Source organism: Podarcis gaigeae (genome assembly GCF_964106915.1).
Source record: "Podarcis gaigeae genome assembly, chromosome: 6".
NCBI lineage: Eukaryota > Metazoa > Chordata > Lepidosauria > Squamata > Lacertidae > Podarcis > Podarcis gaigeae.
The window spans coordinates 35,937,192-35,961,647 of NC_139682.1; the positions used below are offsets into that span (position 1 = coordinate 35,937,192).

Genomic DNA, 24,456 nt, shown 5'->3' on the forward strand with positions numbered 1-24,456 from the left:
TTTTTTGACATTTATCATCTTTTGAAGATTTTTAGATACCCTCTTTAACTGTTTTTATTTTTATTTTATTTTTAAAATGCTTTATTTTATATTTTTGTAAACCACTTAAGAGGTTCTTACCATCAAGTATAAATTTTGTTAAATAAGAGAAACATAAAAATGTGAAGGTCGTAAGATTTTCTCCTTAAAAAATATAAACAAACAAATAAATTTAACATGACAGCAAAGAACATAACTCACCCACATAGCAACGTAAAAACTATGACCAGCAAATAATGGGAAATTTGCCGACAGAAGCACTGTAAGCTACCCAGAGTGACTGGGGAAAAGACCAGCCAAATGGGCGGGAAATAATAATGATAATGATAATTCTAAAATAGCAACTTTCCCCTCCACTGGAAAGCCTTAAAAAGGAGGCAGTTGCTGGGGCATAACCACTAACAAGGTCTGCCCCACTTTTGGGGGGAAGACTGTGGGAAAGAAACAGGGCCTCTGGCGGCTGTCTAAACACTCAAGTGGCTAAGCACACTTTTAACATGGTTCTGAAAAGGTCAAACATGCAATAAACCTCACAGTTTTCTACTGTAGCAAGGCCAGTTCCCACCCACCCCAATACCATGGTGTTCATAAAAGATATTATACTGTTAGGCCGATTAGGCTTGCCCATCTTTAGCAACCAAGAGCTCTTGCTGCCAAAAGGCATTATGGCAGCAAACAAAACTCCCAGAACCAATTTCTGTTCCCTGCTACAAAGTACCCCATTTCCACTGAAAGGTTAAGATTCATACTCTCTCGGCATTTATTTTTATTCATAAAAAGGCATTAGCTCCTTCTCTGGAAAACACCCGAAGCAATGTACAGCAAAGCAAAAGGGGAGGGAGATGCATCTGTTTAACACAATGCATTCTTTAAAAAACAAACAAACCAGTGGCTGTTTAGCGAACCAGCAGCAATAAAATCTCCATTTAAAATCAAGCTCAACTTAAGCTATTTAACAGCATCATGCTGAAAAACCTTTCTGAATTCCTCCCCAGTCCAGCTTTAAACTCACTTGCTCACAAAAAGAGCGCAAGGATGGACCTGGACAGGCTTCTCAGTGCAGTTCAGCCCCGGGAAGAAGACAACCGCAACTGTGAAAGCCTCATTCTGCAGTCAAACATGTGTAGAATTACTGCCTCCCCCTATTTATTGGACTGGCAAAGAATTTGATGGCTTTCAGGCTAGAGAAACATACAGGTTTGGGGGTTTTTTTGCCCAGGCATGTGATGATGTCCTTTCAGGAGACTAAGACAGTAGCCATTGCTGGTTTGTTTTGACTTTAACAAAAATGTTTTTGTTGGAAAACAATATATCATAAAGTAAATTGTGAGCTGCCTTGCAGAATATGGTTGAAACGAGAGGGAGAAGAGAGAGGGAGGGAGAGTATGTATACATTAGTGGCTTGAAAAGCAGCATTATTGCTTCCACACACGCCCTGCTGCTTTTCAGGTTTCAATTCCACACTGCTGTACACGTTCCAGAAGGGGCAGGGATGTCTTCCCTTGATGTATATTACTTGATTTGTTTCTCCACCTCTGCAACCCCATCAGACTCCAACCCATAGAGCTGTTCCATGCACGTGGCCTGTCCTCTCCATGTGTGCCATGGCTGTCTCAACTGTACACACCTCAGCTTCCACTGCAAAGTGAGTATGTGGCTAAAGTTTTCCAATTGGATGGAAACTGGTTCAAGGGGAAACGGAGTTTCCAACAGGAGTATTTCTCAAGAAACCACAGGATAGATCTGGATTGCGGCTAACGTGTTCTCATGAAGATACAGTTTAGATGGGTACCTGACGCCGTCAAAATTATCTAAGATGTACAAAAACAGTTTGAACGAATGATGACGGTGTGGAGTATCTGAAGGAAACATGTTCCACATGTGGTGGGGATGTCCAAAAATAAAAGAGTTTTGGAATGTTATATATGATGAACTGAAAAAATAAAATAAAAGTAACATTTCCCAAAAAACCTGAGGCCTTCTTATACTTGGAACAGTAAATAGAGAGATAGCAAGAAACTTAAAAGAATTTTTTTTTGTATACAACTGCTGCTGCAAGAATCCTAATTGAACAGAACTGGAAGGGGGAGAGAGTTCCTACAAAAACAGAGTGGCTAAATAAGTTGGTAGAGTTCACCGAAATGGCTCAAGTGGCAAACAGGCTGAGAGGCAATATAAATCAAAATTTTATTCAAAAATGGAACATGTTTAAGAAATATTTAATGAAATACAATAGTGGTGTGGCGTCAATGACAGCATTTGAATTATTTCTGTATATATGAACTATAAAACCAAAGCAAAAGGTTTTGTAAGTAGTAAGAAACTACAAGATATTATAACTAGAATAAACAATAACTATTTGTATAACTGTATAATAGAAAATGTGAATACATGGGGGGGTGGCGGGAAGTCATACGTATTCATGTAAGAATGTGTGGTGAAATGTTTTGTATACGAACTGATTTTTATTTGTAATCCTTTTTTGAAATACCATATATAAGAATGTTTTGTTATCTATTAAACTCAATAATAATAATAATGATAATGTGTTCTCAGTTTCAAACGCCAGCAGTGGGAAAGTGAGTAAACAGTACTGTATACAGTAGTACCTCGGGTTAAGTACTTAATTCGTTCTGGAGGTCTGTACTTAACCTGAAACTGTTCTTAACCTGAAGTACCACTTTAGCTAATGGGGCCTCCTGCTGCTGCCGCGCTGCCGGAGCACGATTTCTGTTCTCATCCTGAAGCAAAGTTCTTAACCTGAAGCACTATTTCTGGGTTAGCGGAGTCTGTAACCTGAAGCATATGTAACCCGGGGTACTACTGTATTGTCTATGCTGACTGGCAGCAGCTTTCCAGGGTTTCAGGCAGGTTTTCCTTTCTAGCCCTACTTGGAAGATGTCAGGCACTGAATTTGGGATTTCCTGCATGCAAAGAACATGCTCTACAACAGAGCTATAGCCCATCCCCAAGTTTTGTTTTCTCCACATATGCATTAAAGACCCATATTTATCTCAAACAGCTCTTTCCCCAATGCAATAAAGATTCTGTACTTTAGAGAATTTATTCATGTTAAGAAGACCTCATATTAAATTCTATTGGCTCCATATTTCTGAAGTTTAGTTGCATATGATAACACAGTGAAGCAAGTCACATACACACCCAAAAAAAAGCAAAAGAGAAAACCAACCCCCTTGATGTATTTAACTGATGACAAAGGGGTCTGATTTTTTTTTTAAATCCCTTTATGTTCTTTTCTGCATTCCTTACTCCAGCGTGGCATGTTCCATATTATCCCAGCCTCTGGGGATCCCTGGTCTTCTTTTTACAATGTACAGAGACTGCAATCTTTGCAGGAGGTTCAAATGACAAGCTAAAAAGAAATTGTAGCTCGAATGCTTATCCCAAGAGCTTCCCCTCAGATAACCCATTTTCAAGAGCATCTCTGAAACCGGGGAGCTACCCATGCTAGGTCCACCTAGAGATGTGCATGTGGTGTTCTAGAGATGAGGCGGGGGGCTGGTTTGGGGCAAACATGCACCATGAAAGGGGTTCTGCGCTTTTTTGTTTTTAAAGAGAGACTTGGTTTGAGCTGTAGAGGGGAGGCAGCTGAGCCAGGAAGATTCCTGGGTGGAAGCAGCAGGGAAAGACCATTGCTCAGGAAGGGCTCATTACATTTCAAAGCAAAGCCTGTGCTTCTTTCTCTACAGGCAATGACCAATTCATGCACACATCCTACCAAAACTAAAAGTAACTGGCAAAACACCCCTAAAAGAGTCCAGAAAGGGCAGAAAATGTGTGAAAACAGTACTTAGCAATCCCAGGAGCCTTTGTACTGACTATTGAGGCCTGTGGAGAGTTGGGAGTTTGGGCAAGGAGGTCTGGAAGGAGCAATTGCAGTAGAGTTCGGCATCTAGTATGTGCTTCTGGGGTTTTTTCAAGGGTTTTTCAAGGGTTTCCAGAAGTTTAGAGGGTATTTGCAGGCTTTTCCAATAGTGTTTTCAAATACACACAATTTCACGGAAATGCGCGGTGCCTCAGAACGTAATCCCCACATAAATTGGGAGTTACCTGGCTGTAAAGCATCATCTGTGACACTGAAGAGCAGCAAGACTTGAGCCAGGCTGGGGACAAAGCTGCCCAAGGCTGGGGACAGTCTGGAATAGCAAACTAGAGCCACTAAACTGCATTTTTGTACCAACCATTTGCAATTCCGCAGGGGCTTCGGGCCCTGATCATCAAAGTCCAAAGAAAGCTGCAGTCGAGTCACTTGAAATCCCCATGCAGCTTTTCCTCCAGGCTTGATTGAATCACCAGGACTCGACTCCCAAATAGATTTTCAATGCCAGATTTAATCCCCAGTGCATGTGAAATAGGATATTAACACATTTGCATTGGTTAGCTGCCCTTAAATAATAATCCTTCTAGCTGCTTATTCATCAAAGAACAATCCTGACGTTACGGGGAGCTGAGGACGGCATACATGGGGGTTACTGCTACTTTATCCTCACTGCCTAACCTGGCTAGCCCAATCAGTGTTATGGCAGAGCTCACATTTGAACCCCAGTCTTCTTGATCCAAGTCTGACACTCCAGCCACCATGGTCCCTCACACCTTTCCAGTCAACCACTGTTAAGCCCCATTACCCCAGTTCTGAATTCAGAGAACTCAACTGAAGTCAAGACCCACACTTGACCCCAAGCATGCATTGGAAGAATCAGAAACTGTTGTGTCGGGTTCCCCCCCCCCCCCGCTTTTATTCCAAAGAGGCAGGGTGTCTTCCCCTTCAACCCACAGCAAGGGTATTAAGATAAACAAATGAAACCCAACACGTCATTTTGTCATGACCTAATGATTGTTGGTTTTCACTGACAAAAAGGCAGGGCTTTTCGCTGGTGACACCAGTGTTGTGGAATGCTCTCCCTACTGAAATATAAAACGCCCACTGATATTGACATTCTGTCAGTTCTTGAAGACACACCCGTTAGCATTCCCCTGATCTCCTGACTTAAAACTCCTGTTTTAATGATTGTTTAAATGGTTTCTGATTGTTGTGCTGTTTGAGTGGGATCGTTTCATTGTACATTTTGATTGCAGGTGCTCATTTTAATGTTTTGATGAAAGTGTCTTATTATGCATTTTAATTATGTGTGTTTCTGTAATTGGTTTTACGCTTGCAAACCATTTAGAAACCACCTTGGCAATGAGGCAGTGTATAAATGAAATAATAATAATAATAATAATAATAACCTACTTTATCCTGACAAGAACCCTGTCAGGTATCCCAATAGTGATTGGCTCAAAAACACAGTGGATTTTGTGGATGCATGGGAACTTCAACTAATGCCTCCCCAGATACTCTTACCACTCTGACCCCACTCTCCAAAAACACACACGAGATTTGGTTGTACAAGGACCAACTTTGAAAAAGTCTATAAAATAAATATGCATGCATATTCCAGGAGTGTCTGAATCCCTAAAATCTGAAAATGACAAAAAGCAAAAAAAGTAGATATATACTGGTATCTAACTTCAGTGGGATTCCTGTCAAGATTCCCTTTTTCTCCTTATGTCCTATTTCCTTTGCTCAGTCTCTCCCCCACCCCCAAGTATCACTGAATCATTGATGGAAAAAATAGAAATAGAAAAGATTTAGAAAAGGAGAATTAGAACAAGAGAAACTCACAGAACAAGGATCTCTCTCTCTCCCCACCCTTCTCCTGCTCTCTCTGAGAGAAAGGTAATGAACAAAAGATGTCCCGGCAGGGAAAAGACTTTATTGAAAAGTCAGTTCTGGGGAGGCAGAGAATTCATTATTCCCTTTCTTTGACCTGTGGGTGGCTGGGAAGGAATTGACCCACTCACTAGGGAGCCCCTCACAAAACATTTGCTCCATATGCATCTCCAATCTCTCCTGTGACAAACAGGCCTGGGTGAAATATATATAGGGATCTAAGCCTGTCTGTGTAACAATCTATTTCACACATAAACACCATTGTGAAAAGGGTGAAGAAGTCATTGTGCATTCCGTGTTCAGAACTATTGAGATGCAATTAGGATAGAGAGAGTAAAGAGGAAGTGGCCAAACTACTTTCAGGCATCCCAGTTGTTTTCTTTTTCACGAAGCACCACCTCCTGACCTCTGCGAGCAATTTTATCCACCAAGGCAGGGGAACGAAGTGTCACAAGAGCCTCTTCTCCATAGCACTATTTCTGCAGGATTAAACATCTTGTCAGCTGCACTTACCAACCTGCCATCAGATGCTTGTCTCTGTCAAGGTCGTCCACAGTTCAGCATTATAACAGGGATGTTACAGCTGATTTATCAGCTTCCCATCAGAGCTCTTGGATACCTGCAGGCCACAGGAAAAAGACACTGTACTCCAAGTGAAAGGGGCTCTCCACAACCAAAAAACAACATGCCTGCTTGAGAGGGATGGTGAAACTATCAAGGAATGGGTATCAAAATTTAGTAGCAAGCTCAGGTATTGGGGGGAGGGGGAAGAGACCCATCTTCTAAAAACTGGGATGGACAGAAGGTAAATTGAGATCTACTAGTATATCTCTGAGTGAGTTGCATTAGATCAGCTGCCAATTGTCTAACAACAGCAACAACTAAAAAGTTTATCCCCAAAATTAGGTGGCTGAAAAAGAACATTAAAAAAAGAAATGGAGTGGATTTCCATGAAAGGGACTTCTGGGCTTGGTTCTGGAACTGATTGCAAAATTTCTGAGCTGAGCATGTGCTCAGAGGCAGCCTGTTCTCTATTTCTTAGCCCACCCCTGTTTTGCACTAGGCTCTGGTTGGTAAAACTCAGGGGTCTGGTTAAAAAGAAAAAGTAGATCCTTAAAACCTGGTGTCCATCCATCCCTTCTCTGAAAGGAAGAGCAAGAAGATGGTACTAGCACTCAAGCATAGAAACAGTCACTAGCTCTTTTTAAGAAGAAGAAGAGTGCTCAACCTCATAAGTGAATCTTGTTCCCTATATCTCCATGAAAAGAAAATGGTATGGTTCTTTAAAGTCTGCTTGCCCTTGCTGAATCTCTTCCTCTACCTCTGGATTAACCACCTATCCCACCCACAATAGGCCTGAATTAGCATTAGAGCCAGTATAATTGTAAGAGTACTGGGAAGGGGAAAGACCCTCACAATTTGACATGGTAAATGCAAAAGAAGTAACAATGCATCAGACCAGCTAGGCATAGGCATGGCCAAACTTGGCCTTCCAGCTGTTTTGGGACTACAACTCCCATCATCCCTAGCTAACAGGACCAGTGGTCAGGGATGACAGGAAATGTAGTCGCAAAACAGCTGGAGGGCCTGAGCTAGGGGCACTCCTGATTCTACAATAGGACTTGAAGTCAGGCAGCTGTCCACAGCCAGTGGTGCTGAAGGCAGAACAGAGCCACATCTTCTTGCACACTGCAGTGTCCTGCCTACAAACAAGTTGGCCCAAGAGAAAAGAGACTGAGAGCATCTGGAACAGAAACACCTGGCACAGATTTAAATGGAATGGGCAAAGGCTCTTCTCTTGCCCTGTATAACAGGATGGGGGAAATAGTGCCACTCCAACTTGCTTTCCCCTTCTTCCAGTTCCAAAACAAAATACATGAATATGCCATTTATTATTGCTGAGCAGCAGAAGGGGCACAGAAACTACTGTATATGTTCTTATAGCATGGCAATGTGGCTGTTGCAATCAGAGTCCTCTGCTATCAGACAGAAGAGAAGTGGACCTGCCTAGATGCACAGAGTGTTGATTTCTTCTCTTCCCTTCATACCAGAATGTAGCCAGAAAATTATATATATATGGCACACTTTTCAAAGCATCTCTAGTAAGGAGCCTGCCTCCTTATTCTGAGCCCCAAGAGGTACAACAGCAGACAGTTCATAAGGGACTCCCAACCTTTCCCTGCTTGGGTGCCTCATCCATCTGCTGAAGGTCAGTCAATAACAGCCAGATGTTTGCAGATCCTCCAGGCAATTGAAATGTGAGCCTCTGTCCTTGAGCAAGTCAGAGAAATGCTTATCACATGAATGAATTACTTGAGCAGCAGCATCTGCATATAGAGCAGCCAATTCAGTTCTCTCACAGGGATAGCCAGGTTGCAAGAACAGAGCAACAAGGCAGCTTATGCCACATGCTGTCCTGCACCCTGAAAGCATCTTACCATCATCAGCCGCAACTCTTTGACCCTCCACTCTTAATCTCAACCCCCTTCCTTCCAAATACATGGAAAATAATATATGCTAAAGACACTCCGCATTCTGAGTGAATGTTGAGCCTCATTACCTAGCATGGTGACCAGACTCAGGGATTTTAAATTCATCTAGTACAGCCATGTGGCAGGAGCAAGAGATTCCTTCTGAAAGGAAGCCCTCTTGCTCCAGCCACAACTGTGCAAGATGTGTTTAAAATGGGTTAATCAATGGGCAGTACTTAAAATAAGGAGGAGGAGGAGCCTTATCACCACCTTCCTGTAATGAAGGGCCAGGCAGACCTTCAACTGAAATCAGCTGATAGATCAGAAGGGGGTTTCAACTTGACTGCAACAGTCTTTGTTCCATTTTCACATTTGCTAACCAGAGCACCTGTTTGAGGCAAGAGAAGAGCAAGGGAAGTGCAAGAGAAGTCCTGAAGGCATGCACAGTGGTCCTAGGCTAAACCCAAGCTCAGTGGAAATAACCTCCTCCCAACTTCCCTTATCCTACCAATTATTGCATGTTTTGTGCCTTGTGTCCTCTTGGCTTTACTTGCAGGTGGCTTTGAGCATTTTATTTTATTGTTTTTCTTCCTCAACATAAAATAAAATATACAAGCAAAATATAATCTAAGTTACCAAACACAAGAGCAGCACAAAGGCTGTAATTTCCAAATCAATACAGAGCAGATAATGTAGAAAAAGAAAAGCAGCAGAACACATCATAAAATCCAGTTTTCACTAATTAGTTTGGCAAGGGAGTTTTGGATATCTGAATTTGACACATATATACTTTAAATTTTTTACTATTATCTTTTATAGGCTTTTAGCTTTCTGAGTTTTATTTGTGTTTGCTTTGATTTTTGTGAGCTGCCTTGAGTCCCAGTTTGTCCCAGTTCTGGGAGAAAGGCGGGATATAAATACACATGACTATTATTATTATACATTACATTGAATATTTTTCCAAAGACAGTCCTCTGGGTCCCAGACATACAGAGGGAATATTGGCTCACATTTCTGCACACATTTCCCATGTGATGTGAGCCCCCTGAAACAGTGGCAAAAAGAGTAGATCCTGTTCTTTCTGTTGGGAGGCTTGGAAAAGCATATTTAGGACTCCCAAGATCCGTCCATCCTGGCACTGATCTGTTCCACAACAGATTCAAATACAACTCCCACCACTTGGAGTTGTGGACATAGGAAACAGGCATGCAAAGACCCGTGATGGAGCTTTTACAAGGTACATTGGAAGATACAGCCCTGTTATTAATGATACTGCTGCACTCCATTTGCATTACTTGTTTCTGTGGGGATGTCATCTTTTTTGAATTATGGCACCACCGGCTCTAACAGATGCCTCAAGTTATGCAGAATCCATTTGTCAGTGTCCAAAGGTAAGCCAGGATCTGCGGCCTGAGACCAGTTTCTTGAGCTACACAGTAAAACTGGCCTATCAGCGAACCATTTGTGTCTTCAGACAGTATCAACATGATACCTTTGGCCCCTGTGTTACAGATTCTCTTTTAAAGAAATATAAAAAAGGAAGGAAAAACCTCCTCCCTTCTTCCCACACACAACTGTGCATAATGCTTCTCATGATCCCTGCTGGGGGAACTTTCACTCCCTACAAACCAGATAGGAATAGATGCCTTGCCCAAAGCAAAACAGGAAGGAGCAGTGACAGGCCCACCCCCTCTTCTCCCCACCCCCTGAATCTTCAAAGCCCCAAGCCTGCATGACCACTGCCAAAATGCTCTATTGTAATCAGCAAATGAGGCAAGCCAGGCATGGAGCCTTGACTTGCAAGCCAGACAATGCGTTTTGTGACAATGCCAGTTAAAATACTACGGGCTCCTGTCAGCTCAGTTGCCAAAAGGGGCTCTGACAGGAATATTAAAGACAGAGAGGCACAATGCCTTCTAGGGTTCACTATCCCTCATAGCTTTCCAACTTACTTTTATGATTTTCATGTGTTCATCCCCCAAGCATTTAATACCCCAGGGGTGCTGCTATCGAGGCTGTCAGACACTGATGAGATTATATTATCAAGATAAAAGAGAAGCCACATCTAGTGCCCCCATTCCAGCAAAGGCTAATAATTACTAAGTGATAGAGCACACTTTTTAAAATAATAATAATAAAAAAATTCCATTTTCCAGCCTAGGTCCACTCAGCCCCTATTGTGCCACCATCATTAAAGCATTTTATTTAATTTTTCAATGCGGTCCTTTTTTCAAAAGAGTCACAGCGTCGAACTGCGAGAAATAAATTGCTACAGTGAGTTAGCAGGGGCTAATCACCAAGAGTCAAGGAAAATTATGATCTCAGCACTAAAGTGTTGATTTCATTTCTAAAAGGTTATATGGTCCAGAGTGAACATTAAAAACAAGTCATCCCTCCACCACTGATGAAAAAAAGCTGCTGTAAAACATACACCCTCCACCTACCAGCAGACTGCATAGGACTCTACTTGATGGGCAGTACGTGATGTAAATGAGGGACTGAGCCTAGGGCTTGGCAATCAGAAGGTCGGCGGTTCAAATCCCAACGACGGGATGAGCTCCCGTTGCTCGGTCCCAGCTCCTGCCAACCTAGCAGTTCGAAAGCACATCAAAGTGCAAGTAGATAAATAGGTACCGTTCCGGCAGGAAGGTAAACAGCATTTCCATGTGCTGCTCTGGTTCGCCAGAAGAGGCTTAGCCATGCTGACCACATGACCCGGTAGCTGCACACCAGCTCCCTCGGCCAATAAGGCAAGATGAGCGCCGCAACCCCAGAGTCGGCCATGACTGGACCTAACGGTCAGGGGTCCCTTTACCTTTACCTATCACACTGAATTATGCTCAGGGTTTAGGGAAGTGCAGTTCTGTGTGCTGCAAACAAGCCTATGTTAACAGCTTCGCTGGGCCACACAAATGGTCTCTGCAACCAGGTATCACATCTTATGCTGTTCATCACAATTCCTTCTAATTTCAGTTCAAGTCGCCTCATGCTTGTGTTTATATAGCCAAAACTGCACCACCCACACACAAGAGAAAGGTTCCAGCAGACTCAAAGTAACCCTGAGGTTTTTGGATGTGTTAGTGGGAGATACTAAAGGGGAGACCCCCAAAACAATCTCATAAGAACTCAGTGGCACAGAATATTGAGAAAATGAGGCCCATCTGCATTACATTTAAAGCTATTTAAACATTCATGGCTTCCACCAAACTATCCTAGCGACTATAGTTTGTTAAGGGTGCTAAGAGTTGTTAAGAGACCCCTAGTCCCCTCACAGAGCTACAATTCTTCCCAGGGAATTCTGTGAAATGTAGCTCTGCGAAGGGAATAGGGATCATCTAACAACTCTCAAATTCTGTGGTCTTCACAATCCAAGCTACATCTCCAAGTATGATTTCTGTCATTTCTGGCACCTTGCAGAAACAGACTCCAGATGAACAACTGGAAGGACTTCTACATAAATGGATGAGTGGCATATAACGGGCTTTAACACTACTCCACAAAACATGATGCCAACATTAGATTTATATTAGTTATCCAGCTGATGACCACTTGGACCCACAGCTGAATCCTAAACCTCAGTGCCATTCTGTGGCAGCAAGTTCCACAAAATACAGGTAGCTGTGGAGAACCTGGGAGTCTCTCTGCTGGAAAGATCCAGCCTAGAAAGCAGAGCCTCAGAAAATACCACATACTCCAGGGCCATTCTGCAAGGAATATTCCATAATAAAAACAAGAGCAGACAGGCTTACAGAAATTAGACCATCACATCTCCCAGCACATGCTATGCTTTTGCTTCATCGTCCCTCTCCACAGTTTCCTTTGCCATCAGCATCTATCCACAATAGCCTCATGGCATCCTTAGCCAGGGGAGAGCCAGAGAGTTGAGCCTAAGGACTGAGACCACTTCCCACTCATGGAATACTGGAAATACTGACAGCAGCACTAGAAACCCAGTTTCTAGCTCCCCTGGCCTTAAAAAAATCAAACAATGTAAGGGAAATTTGTGTCTGTAAGTTGTTATGCCTTAAAATAGTTACAGACAAGTGGGACTGTAGCAAAATGTTGCAGTATAGAGTGCTCACTCATGTTGTTCTGTTTTCAGCTTAACAAACACAGTTCCCAAAGCCCTTCCACTCCTCAGGATTGGAAACTATCCTACTCATTGCTACGTTCACAGTCGCTCCATCTCCATCTTTCTAGCCCACATTCCAATAGTATATAGGAACACAGTGGTACCTCGGGTTACATACGCTTCAGGTTACATAGGCTTCAGGTTACAGACTCCGGTAACCCAGAAATTTTACCACGGGTTAAGAACTTTGCTTCAGGATGAGAACAGAAATCGTGCTCCGGTGGCGCAGCAGCAGCAGGAGGCCCCATTAGCTAAAATGGTGCTTCAGGTTAAGAACAGTTTCAGGTTAAGAACGGACCTCCGGAATGAATTAAGTACTTAATCTGAGGTACCACTGTATATAGAAAACAACCACAAAGAAATATAGGCTTATATGGTATCCAGTTGCACCAGTAAATAACTGCCCTGTCAAGGCAAGGATTTTCACTTGGGTCACAAGACTTTCTCCCCTCCTCCCTCCACCCACCCCCTACATCTGTTCAGCTGGCACACAGGGGAGGAGATGGGGGGGAACCCACGTGCAAGCAGAAATCTGTGCACTGGTGAGATGAAGGAATTGGATACCACCTACAGAAGCACACTTTTGTGGTAAAAGTGGGAGGGTCAGGCACCTTAAACGGTATTGTCGCTATGAAAAATAATCAGTTTCTCAATTTTGTACACTACAAAATTTAGTGAGCTCCTGGTTCTCAATTGTATCCTCCTTAAGCTGCAGGTGCTTTCATTTAAAAAAAAACCTTGAGCAGAGGATGCAAACAAATCACCACCACCATTTTCTCTCATCTTACAGATCCATTGCTGCCTTCACTATGTGATAAAGGAGCTTGAGAGTGTTGTGGTTCAACCACCGGCTAAGCCATTTTGGGGCAAGCACTTTTCTTTGGAATCTGGCCATGAAGTTGCCCTCAGTCAATTTTGTGATGGTTCAGTCTTTGGCAGCTGAATATATTTATCATCTGGTTGTGGGCAGCTGGTGACCTCATAGCATCCTGGTTTCAGCATGCCTGAGACCATGTATAATTTTAAACAGTTGTAAAGGAGATATTTGCTCTTCTTTTTGTGTAACAGATTAGTGGCCAAAAGGAGGAGACGACTCAAGATTTCTGAATTTTGTAGATACTCTGATGGTCAGAAGCCACTCATTTCAGCAAGACTACCTGATTTGAGACAGCCAAGATTTTGAGATTTTAAGATGGCATCAGGGCTCAGCTGCTACCTGCAAGGCCAAATGGGTGAATTTATAGCGATCTTCCAAACATCATATTTTCTCCAGGAAAAAGTAGTAGCAATGTCTCTACCCCATGATTCCAGTTACAGATAGGTAGCCGTGTTGGTCTGCCATAGTCAAAACAAAAAAATTCCTTCCAGTAGCACCTTAAAGACCAACTCCAAGAACTAAATTAGTTGGTCTTTAAGGTGCTACTGGAAGGAATTTTTTTGTTTTGTCTACCCCATGATGTCACCCTCCTATCAAGGAAAGGTGTCAGCATTATTTATTTATTATGGAAGGAAATGTGGAGTTCAAAATAGGCTCATCTGCTACTGCCCATGAATTAAAAAGAAAAGAAAAACTAAAACATGTTCTGCATTTATACAGATACAAGTGCACACAGAATTGGACTCGCAATTCCTGAAATCACACAGGAGAGACCTGTGGCCCTTAAGCACAGATCAGGGTATCATTCTGTGCCCAGCTCACTGCAGCCACAAGCTGCTGTCAATTCTGAGCAGCAGCGAACTTTTGACAAGCCCTAGAGCACCTGCCACTTGTACCAATTGTTTTGCTAAGCCAGGTGTTCTCATGCATCTACGAAATTAGGCAGGGAAAAGAGAGGGAATGCAATTGAAATGCTGCAGGGAAATTGTGCTGGCTGAGGCTAACTGGGCACATAGTCTTGGCCAGTATGGCCCTCTTGAGGTCCTCTTGACCAGCAGTTTCTGCTAGTCAAGAGAAGAAGTCACTAGACAATGGACAGTGTTTTAAGCTGCAAGGAGGACTGCTCCCATACAGCTTAAATGATTGGTGGAAGGAGGGAGAGAGAGAGAAAGAAAGGAGATAAGTCTTGGAAAATACGCAGCTTTAAGCAGACATTCTCTGAATCCAACTTTCCTTTACTGTTAGAGTAGTAACAGTATGCATCTTCAAATATACATCCGAGTGCAGAATGTCTATCAACACTGCATTGCTTTCAAAGGAATTTGAATTTGGATGGTGCACATCAGAACTCACATTCCAAGGAATGTAAAGTGGTGTGAGGAGACCAGCACTCCACTAGACCACACACAAGCCACAGCATTTTCATGAGTTGGCCTATGTTATCATCATCATCTTACTTATGTCCTGTTCTTCCTTAAGAGTGGCTTTCCATGAGGCTCATGGGGGTCTCCCACTCAAGCATGGGTGGTCCAGCAGTTCACCTGTACTGTAGGATTAGATGCTCCCAGACCCAAAACAGGCCTACATGTAAACAGGTGACTTAAACTGTATAATAGGATAAAGGGGGAAAGCATTTCTAGAAAGCAACAAGATGCCTTGAGTGTAATTTGAGAAAGAAAATTATTTTGGTTTATGCTTCCAAGGCCAGCCCAAGACATTTTGCCACCTGGGCAGATCACAAGTGACACACTCCACACAAGTGTGTTTCGACATCTGAGGCAGAAAATCCAGCACGCGCTGCTTCTTCCCCTCCCTGGAACTACAAATGCAACAACACGCCTAATTACGAATCTGCTGCCCTTTCACAACACCCACAATCAGCTGCCTGAGGCAGCCACGTCCCTCTGCCTAATAGTAGGGTTGGCCCTGAAACAGCATCCAGTGAAGCAGGTGTCTTAACCTGCAGGTTGGGTGGTCCTGAACAAAGTAGCAGCAGGGGAAATGGGGAGTCCCCAGCTAGGGGTGCCCTCCATGTGGCTGTGCTGCAGCCCTCAGCAGCAGCCTGCTTCTCTGACACCTACTGTGACATCAGGGTTATCTTTAAAGTGATGCAAAAAAATGCCACTCTCGCTGCAGAAGAAATTACCTTGATCCAACCCCCCCCCAAAAAAATAATAATCAGGGGTGAGGCAGGGCAACTCCCCTTGTAGGTAAACACTTCTTCCCTGTACCCTTAGGGGACCCAGGAGGTGCTCTTCATTTTGTGGTTGATGCCAACAGCCTCCATCCTACCCTTCCTGAGCTTGTCCGTTGCTTCTGTGAGCCAGCTAGGGAGCTCCATGGCACGAGGGTGAGGCTGCAAGGGGAATGCAAGTCAGCAACGGAATCTGGGACTGGCAGGACACAAGTGGGGCAGGAATGTTCTTTCCTATGTTCTATGCGGGCCCGAGATCGACCTCTGCGGAGAGCAAGGTGCTGATTTCGCATGCTAAGGACCAAAACTCAACAAATCCCCCTGCAAGCATTGTTGGGGAAGGTATGAAGACCTCCAAAGATTCACCGCCTCTTGCAGATACCCCGCCCGTACTGTGCTTTCCTATTCTACGCATGGAAGACTGCTGAATTAACAGTAGGGCTGACCGAGGAGTATTAGGAGCAATTGCTGTTGTTAGATTTCCTGGATTTCTTGTTAGTGGCCGGTGCCATTTAGTTTTGCACTCGGAGTTTTGCTCTCCACCGTGTTCGGAAAGCTTTAAATCATTCTCTCTCTCTCTCTCTCTCTCTCTCTCTCTCTCTCTCTCTCCCACACACACACACACACACACACACACACATACACACCCCTCTCAAGAACACCAGTTGTCTTCAAACGTGCGCACTGCCAAAGCCCAGCCAAAATGGAGTGCACGTCAGACCTGCCCAGACGGCATCGGAGCCGCCGCGAACTCCGATCGCCGTTCTTTGCAAGCGGAGCCTGGCTTAGCAGACCCCGTTTCATTCTTCTGACTGCCGGCGCTCCAGTTTCCCTTGAAGCAAGAGCGAAGAGACCACCATCTCAGATCCGATTTCGACAACTCGCTCGGCGCTGAGAACGCTGAAGTTCAGTTTCCAAACTAGCTCGCCCGTCGCTCCAGCCCCGAGAGCACGCAACGCAGGCACCCTGACCAGCCTGCTGGCCGAAACCACCGGGTCCCCGGTAGCCGGCCAGGTACAAGCAGCCGCGACGGAGCGGCGCAGCTCTCGCCGTCCAGCCGGCTGCAGGACCACCGCCAAGCCCCCAAACTTGAGCGAGAGGAGCCCAGAGGCGGCTCGCTGCCCCGTCGAGCCCGCGGGGAAACTTGGCGCGCTCGCCCCCCTCCGAAGCGGCCGCGCCGAGCCATCCCCGACGTGCTTCCCTTACCGGTGGGCGGCGCGTCCTGGCGGCGGACCCCCTCGGCTCTGGCGCCCCTCTCGTTCTGCCCAGCTTGCTGCGCCCCGGGAGGGCCGTCGGGATCCGTCCGTCGCGGCCGCGAGTCAGCAACGGTGCCTCGTGCCCACGCCTCCTCGGCTCTGGAGCCCGGGGCCGCCTGGCATCGCCTCGGCCAGTCTCTCCGGCGGGGCTGCCCGGCGTCTCCCTGCTGCCGCTCGGCACGCGCGCGCAGCCTTTGCAGGAGGCTCCGCTCGCCACGGCATCCGGCTGCCTTTGCTCCGCGCGCTGCCAGCCTGAGCCTCAGCCTCCTCCGGGGGCTGCTGGGCGCGCAGAGGCGGGCGCACGGAAGGACCGCAGCGACCCCTACAGGCCGACAGGGGCATTCTTCCCTTTTTTTTGGAGGGGAAGGAGCGTCTTAGGTTCCAGGGATCTAGCGGGGTCCTCTTACTAGATTCCTCCCTTCCGTCTGGGCGCAGGGGCGGCGCTGCGCTTCTTCCCGCGGCAGGTAAGAGTCGTTGCACCTTCATCATCAGCGGTGTGGCAGGCAGAAATTCAACAGGTGGAGCCTTTTCTCTGGCATGCTGGTGCAGAGGTAAGGAAAGCGTGACTGTCTGCCTGACGCGAGGCTGTTCGAGAGCAAAAGTGGCGAGCCTGCGTTGTCCCTTCGCTTCCAAGGCTACAAGGAAGGAGATGCAGTTCCTTCCTTGCCTTTGGGTGAGGAGCTGCATTTTGGGGGTCGCTGGAGGTCGATCAAGTTTGCGCTCCCATCCGCGCTTAATTGGGGTTGGGGTTCAGCACGGGACACGATCAGGGGTGCGTGCATATTGTGCCAAATTTAAAGGAGAACAAAGGCAAAGCGCTGAATTTCAAAGTATAAAATGAATTTAGTGGAAGACGTTAGAGGAATCACTAATTGGCTCAGTATGTCAGTGAGAGCCAGCCTGGCAGAAAAATAGAAGACACTAGGCTAGGACTTCTTGGCATAGTGCAAAGCCTAATAAGCCACTGGTTCACATTTTGCTTCTGCAGTGAACACATTAAATGGCATTAGGAACTCACTGTTTCCCACCTCCCACTAGCAATGTTGGAGCATCACACTGGCCTGCCTTTCAGGGTTATTGTAAAGAATCCAAGAATACGTGTGAAATATTTTCTATGCTCACAATTTCGATATAAATGCAAAATAAGAATATAATGGCTGACCACTCTCCCTGCTTTCTACAGAGGTCACTGTGAAGAGCCTCCCTCCCGGTGTCCTTTCTTGCTCCTCCTCCTGACAGCCTTCTGCTGCCTGAAGAAAATATAAAGGGCCTGGTTCTGTCTCCTTCCAGCCCCAGCTGTTCAGTGCCATTCTGACCATTGCAGCTGTATGATGCTTGGAGCTCAGGAAGGGGATTCCCGTTGCAGTTGCAATGAGTGGGGTGGTGGTCAATGCAGGCAGGGCGCTGCTGCAGAGTGGCTGGCAGTCCATTATGACATGATGCAACCATATCTACAGCAAGGTCTACTTTAGCTGATGGGCTTCTGGGGCCAGGATGGATTGCAACTTCGGACCGGTTATCAAAACCTGTTTTATTCTATATGTAGGTAAGTGGTCTAGTCCCTGCCATTTCCCAGTATGTATTTGGATAAAGAGTGTAACATGCCCTCCATGCTTGGTATAATCACAATTGTAGAGCAAATGTGTAGCATGAGATAACATTTAAACATTATTTGGCCGAGCAATATATCACAAGGATGCGCACACTTAAAATGGGCCCTGGGTGATTCTAACATTTTACTATTCAGGATGCCAAGATCATAAAGCTTAAAAGACAACAATAACAATTTAACAGTTATTGAACAAGGGAGCTAAATCGAATGCATTTTTAATACTAATCAAATAATTGAGGGAAACCCCTTAATAGTCCTGTGATAACAAGCCAATAGTGTGTTACTCTCCAAATAAAAACGTTTTCGTTGACAAAAGTGAAACCAAATCAGATAAATTTCTTTTTTTTTAATCACTGAAATTATTGTTAAATTAGACCAGATTGTTCATCGGATGAAGCCTGCACATTTAAATTTCATTGCTGTAAGTACAAATATGTTTGTTTCCAAATCATTTCACAGAAAATGAAATCCCCTTCCCACAGAAGCCTGCAGCTTTCAAGATTTCATGAAGTTCTTTCGGTATAGAAAAAGGCATGCTGAGCCGAGGTAGTTTTTATTCTTCACAACTAACAGCTCCCCAGGCAAGGAAGAAAATGAAATCCTAATGAAGTTCGTTCTATCCAAAACTCCAAAAGTGGCCTTTTAGGACAAAACCGCTGATTTTATGTATGTAGATTTTATTGAAAAACCACACTGCTCTTTATACCAGTACTTAAGTGATCTTGTCAATTTCAGAACTGCCTCCTAAGGTTCTGAAAGGTCAAGTGCTTAAGTTTGGCTTATATGGTTTTCTACATTTAATGCTGTACAGAAGAAGCCCATATCAATGGGTTTTGTATAAGAGGCCCAGAAAAATTAACTGGCTTGTTCAAGTTTACCCAGAGTCTTTGGTGGAGATGGAACAATGGCTACTAAACCTGCTGGCTATTTTCTACCTTCACTGATCTCCATACGTCTGAGAGTGCTGTTGTGCTCAGGTCTTGATTTCAGGCTTCCCATGGGCATCTAGTTGGCCACCGCGAGAACATGCTGGACCAGTGAAAAACGTTTCCGTACCCACTTTCTCCATGCCAGGCATCATTTTATAAACCTGTATCATGCCACCTCTTAAACTAAAAAGTCCCAAATGCTGCAACCTCTCTTCATAGGGGTGTCGCTTCATCCCCTTGACCATATTTGGTTGCAAGGAAGTGTCCCTTTGTGCTATCCCACTTCCCTCTTCTGCCAGCTCATTCATTCATTGATTCATTCATTCATATGCCACTTTTCCATCAATAAATCATGCTCAAAGCAGCTTACAACAAAGAAAAAAGGAAATGCATTCCAAGTAAGCATTATAGAAGATTACTTAAACAACCACCAAGTGGAAAAATAACAAGGGGCTTCACGGTTTCACCTTAGTCCTAGAAACACCCCTCCCATGATGTCGCTCAGTGTCCCTCTCCTGTAGCTTTTTATAAGTCTCAGCAGTTTCCTTGTTCTCTAGGACCTTACACTTTTCATCAGTACAACATTGCTGGCGGAAGGGGGAGTTATTTAACACGTTCCTTCAGTGTCATTTTCCTGATCTAAATTCCCCCCTATGTGCTATTTGTCATGCGGCAGAAATCAAGAATTATGTGGGGAGCTTCCTGTTGCTGGACAGAACAGGGCTTGATTGACATAGCCATTTGGGGACAAAAGGGCGGGAGCATAATTAGACCCTCCAGGCCTCCCCATTTTGCCCACAATATTGTTTTGGCCACACCCACCTGCCCTACTCCTGATGTCATGCATGATGTCAACTGTGGGACAGGTAAAGACATGACTGGGCCAAAGGAGGTTTGCAGCCACTTGTAAGATTGTTTAAGATTTAACCCTAAAAAGGTCTTGGAGGCAAATCATCCCCCAACTTGGACCATTGGTCCATCTTTGCCAGTGCCAGCTACTCTGTCTTTCTCAGAACTTAAATCCAGTGTCCCTTAGCAGAAAATAGCAGGGACTGACCCAGAGGCCTTCTGCATGCAAAGCAAATGCTTTGCTACTACTGCTCCTCCCTTGGATGACGATGATTTATTACTTATACCCCACCCATTCAACTGTGTTGCCCCAGCCAGTCTGGGTGGCGTCCAACATAATATAAAATAAACACAGTGAAGTATCAAACATTAAAAACTTCCTGATACAGGGCTGCCTGCAGATGTTTTTGGAAAGTTGTGTCGTTGTTTATCTCCTTGACATCTGGTGGAAGGGCATCCCGCCACTACTGAGAAGGCCCTCTGCCTGGTTCCTTGTAACTTCACTTCTTGCAGAGAGAATGCTTAGAAAATTTCCATTAGTGGATCTATCAGTGGCGGGAATCATGACTGTTACTACAGTTGCATAGTGTTTCCCCTGTGGTCTCAGTTTCAGCCTTTTACTGTCCCTATGATCAGATCATAAAAAGATCGGAGCCACCAGGATATGACTCCAAAATCCTATAAAACAGAATAGGTGGAGCGGATGCAAGTGAAATAGAAGAGTGTGTGTGTGTGTGTGTGTGTGTGTGAGAGAGAGAGAGAGAGAGAGAGAGAGAGAGAGAGAGAGAAAGCACACTTCTGGGAAACTGCTATGAAAGTGACGAGGCAACATTTTGGAGCAAAGAGTTTATACTGGAGGGAGTCCTTGAGGTCAAAGGCTATGTGAACCAGCACACTCTGCAAATGCGTAGTAGCAAATAAGGCCACGGAAGGTACAGTGGAGTCCTTTAGTTTTGGAGCAGCCTTCTCTGTGCAGGATGTGGCGGCAGCAGCAGGAAAGAGGCACGAAATGAAGATGTGTGGCTGCAATCAAATTGCCCCGTAAAAGGAATCACAATAAATTCTGCCCTTCCCGATTACAGGGGACAGGCAAACCTTCGAACCCATTAAGGGCTGCTCCTTTTCTTGATGAATTATCCAGGATGCACCAAGCTATTTGCTGAGCTCTACTGTATTACACTAATTATAAATTAATATATTGCTCATTACACACACTGAAGCTATGTAGTCAACTAATGCACTGCACCAAGGAGGCTATTTTGAAGCATCCTCTGGTGTTCCAGTGATCTAGAGGCTTCATTTATTCATGGATTGGTTGAAAGGCCACTGCTGAAGGACTGTTCCCCGCCCTCCAAAACTCTGAGCTGCCAGAAAGTGCATTACCACTCCAAAGGTAACGTTCTGTACATCGGGCTATAGCCTCCTCCTTTTGAAGCTTTTATAAGGCACTGCAGCAGGGAAATTTCTGTGTGGAAGTGGAGCAAATAACACTCTTTCATCTTCTTTATTCCGGGGTTTGAACTGACTTTCAGTTTTGTATGGTCTGCTTAAAACACACACACACACACACATACACACCAGTGTGTACTGCATTTCTAAAGTAGGGCACTTACTCAAGCCAGGCATAACTAATCTGGATTAAGGGATCCTGAGTCTGCACTTGTACTTATGAACCACTTTCCTAGATCAGACTAAAATCTGCTACAGTAGAACCTCGGGTTACAGCGGGGATCCATTCTGGAGGACCCACCGTAACCCTAAAACGACACAACACAAAGCATTGCATCTCCGCACGCACGCGATTTAGTGGTTCTGTACGTGCATGAACAGCGCGAACCCAGAAGTCACCCATTCCAATACATCTCAAGCCAAGGGTGACGTAACCTGAGGCTCCACTGTAATTCAACATTCTTTGCAACAATCCCAGCCCCTAACAGGCACCACCAGGCAGTTCAATGGAATTTAGGGATCTGCTTGGTAGGCATCTCTCTTTGCCTCTGTTTATGCTCTGCTCATCAGAGGATCAGCATGGCTGGGCATTTGCTGAGGGCCCATACCCAGAAGGGGGCCCGCTGACAGCTCACTCGTTCACACACCTCTCATTCTGGCCTAGACAGATGGTGGTGGTAAGAACGAAGAGCAATAGATGGCACTACCTGCTTGCTCATCAGCTCTCTGCCAGAGAAGTAAGGAAGGGGTAGCAATGATGAGGAACAAGAGGGACAGGAAGTGATAATGGAGAAGAGGAGATAGTCAAACTGAGGAAGGGGATCCCAGGAGGATATCTTTCTTGCTCAAGGGCCCTCAAAATGCTGGCAGGAACAAAAGAAGAGCCCTGCTGGTGAAGGAGCTAGAGAGACCCCCTTGGTCTAAGTGTGTCCATGATGATGGCTTGCAACTGTCATGACCTACTTAGCATGGCCCATTTAGCTGTCCACAAGGTGCTTTTAGAAGAAAAGTCAAACTGTCCACTTTTGACAGACTTTGTGGTTGGAAGTTTCCTGGTAGTGCTGGTGCCTTTTGGGAAACACAAACGTTCAGACTTTGTGGCTGGGGGGTTCCTGGCGTTGTTGGAAAGGCAGTGTCTAGGAGGGAAGAGGTTGTGACAGAGAGTAACCACCAAATCTGCTAAAACGTTTTATTTAGGAACTAATCTCCTCAAGCCTTGAAGACTGGCCACAAGGTGTTTCCTGTGAGGCCCAACTAGGTATTACCTGCTTGACTTTAGCAAAGCATGTCTGTGATCACACGTTCTTCATGTGTAATGATGTATAACTGTATAAATATGTGTCGTGATCTCCTTAGAGTCAACAGATTTTTCAGGTATTAACCTATTCTGTGCCTTCTGCCATGGTTGAATAAACACTTTGGCTTTCCACCCCAGTGTGTTCCTTGATTATGTTCACCCTGCTCAATTGGACACTTGTCCACAATGCTGGATCAGGCCAAAGCCTTATCAAATCATATGATCCTGTTTCTGGAGTGCCTGGTGCCTGTGAGAAGCCTGCAACTCTCCCCACTTGTGATTCTCAGTAACTGGTATTCAGAAGCAAGGTAAAAAAGAAAAAGGTAAAGAACCCCTGGACAGTTAAGTCCAGTCAAAGGCAACTATGGGGTTCCACGCTCATCTTGCTTTCAGGCCGAGGGAGCCGGCGTTTGTCCACAGACAGCTTTCTGTGTCATGTGGCCAGCATGACTAAACCACTTCTGGCGCAACGGGACACCATGATGGAAACCAGAGCACACAGAAACGCCATTTACCTTCCCGCCACAGTGATACCTATTTCTCTACTTGCACTGGCATGCTTTTGAACTGCTAGGTTGGCAGGAGCTGGGACAGAGCTCACCCCATCGCGGGGATTCAAACCGCTGACCTTCCAATCGGCAAGCCCAAGAGGTTCAGTGCTTTAGACCACAGCACCAGTGCCTCCGAGAGTGGATGCAGATCTGTAACTAAAGCGGAGATTACAAAGATAGCACCAATCTCCTGCACTGTCTTATTGAAAGGAAACTAGACCCCGTCGTACTGCCCTTGTAACTTCTCAGTGCTCAGAGAAGGGGGTGGTGCATAACACTGTTTTCTGTGAAAGAAACATTGGCTTGTATTCAATGCAGCACTAAGTAACAGTCCTATTAATGCAAGGATGGATGCTTGTGCAACAGGCATCTCCTTCCCTTGTGCATGTCCTGCACCCTCTTCAAATCTGATCCAGAGGTTTGGGGGGAAACCCAGAATAGAATTAGGGAGTATATGGGGGGGGCTGTAAACCTTTGTGCTGATGACACCATTGCTTAGTAGTGAATTGAATACAAGCCATTAATACCAATGTGAAATGGAAGAAGGCACACTACTGCAGGGGAACTTAAGAGCAAATGTCTCTTTCTCTCAGGAAAACTGATAGACTAGAATGGTAGACTTCTAGGTGCTAGTGCTGGCAATGAAAATGTGCCATTCTAGATCCACTGGGGCTGCCGTTATGGCATGCCATCAACCTCCTCTTCAATCACAGTGACATCCGCACACTAAAGTTATTATGCATTTTCTAACACAATTCTTAATGCCTGTATTCCAGAAAGCAAAATGTCCATCAGCCTAGCCTGTATCATCAGGTTGTTTGTCAGGAGAAAATGAGGTATGGATAGATTTGACCTTGCAATGGTCCCATCCAAAAAGCCTACATGAAAAAATCTACAGACAGATTCACGTTCCGTGAACCCCTCAAAACAAAGCCTGAATACAAACAGTTTTGGGAAGCCCATTTTTCTTCTTGAAATGCTTTTGCACTTTGATTAAAGGTCTGAGCAAGCTCAGGAATAAATAAATAATGCTAAGAGCTCTGGCAGCCCTCCTTGCATGATCCTG

General features: G+C 45.0%; 1 protein-coding gene across 2 annotated transcripts in view; it reads right to left on the reverse strand.

Moving 5' to 3' along the window:
• TAFA3 (TAFA chemokine like family member 3) overlaps positions 1-16,918 on the reverse strand; it is a 101,823-nt gene extending 84,905 nt beyond the window's left edge. Inside the window, exon 1 of one of the 2 annotated variants that reach the window (XM_083745458.1) lies at positions 16,654-16,918. The gene's annotated coding sequence lies outside the window, so the exon portion shown is untranslated. Of the gene's footprint in view, positions 1-16,168; positions 16,190-16,653 lie in introns of those variants that run through there. The other variant, XM_083745459.1, reaches the window with a different exon arrangement.
• Between the last annotated feature and the right edge of the window lie 7,538 nt (positions 16,919-24,456).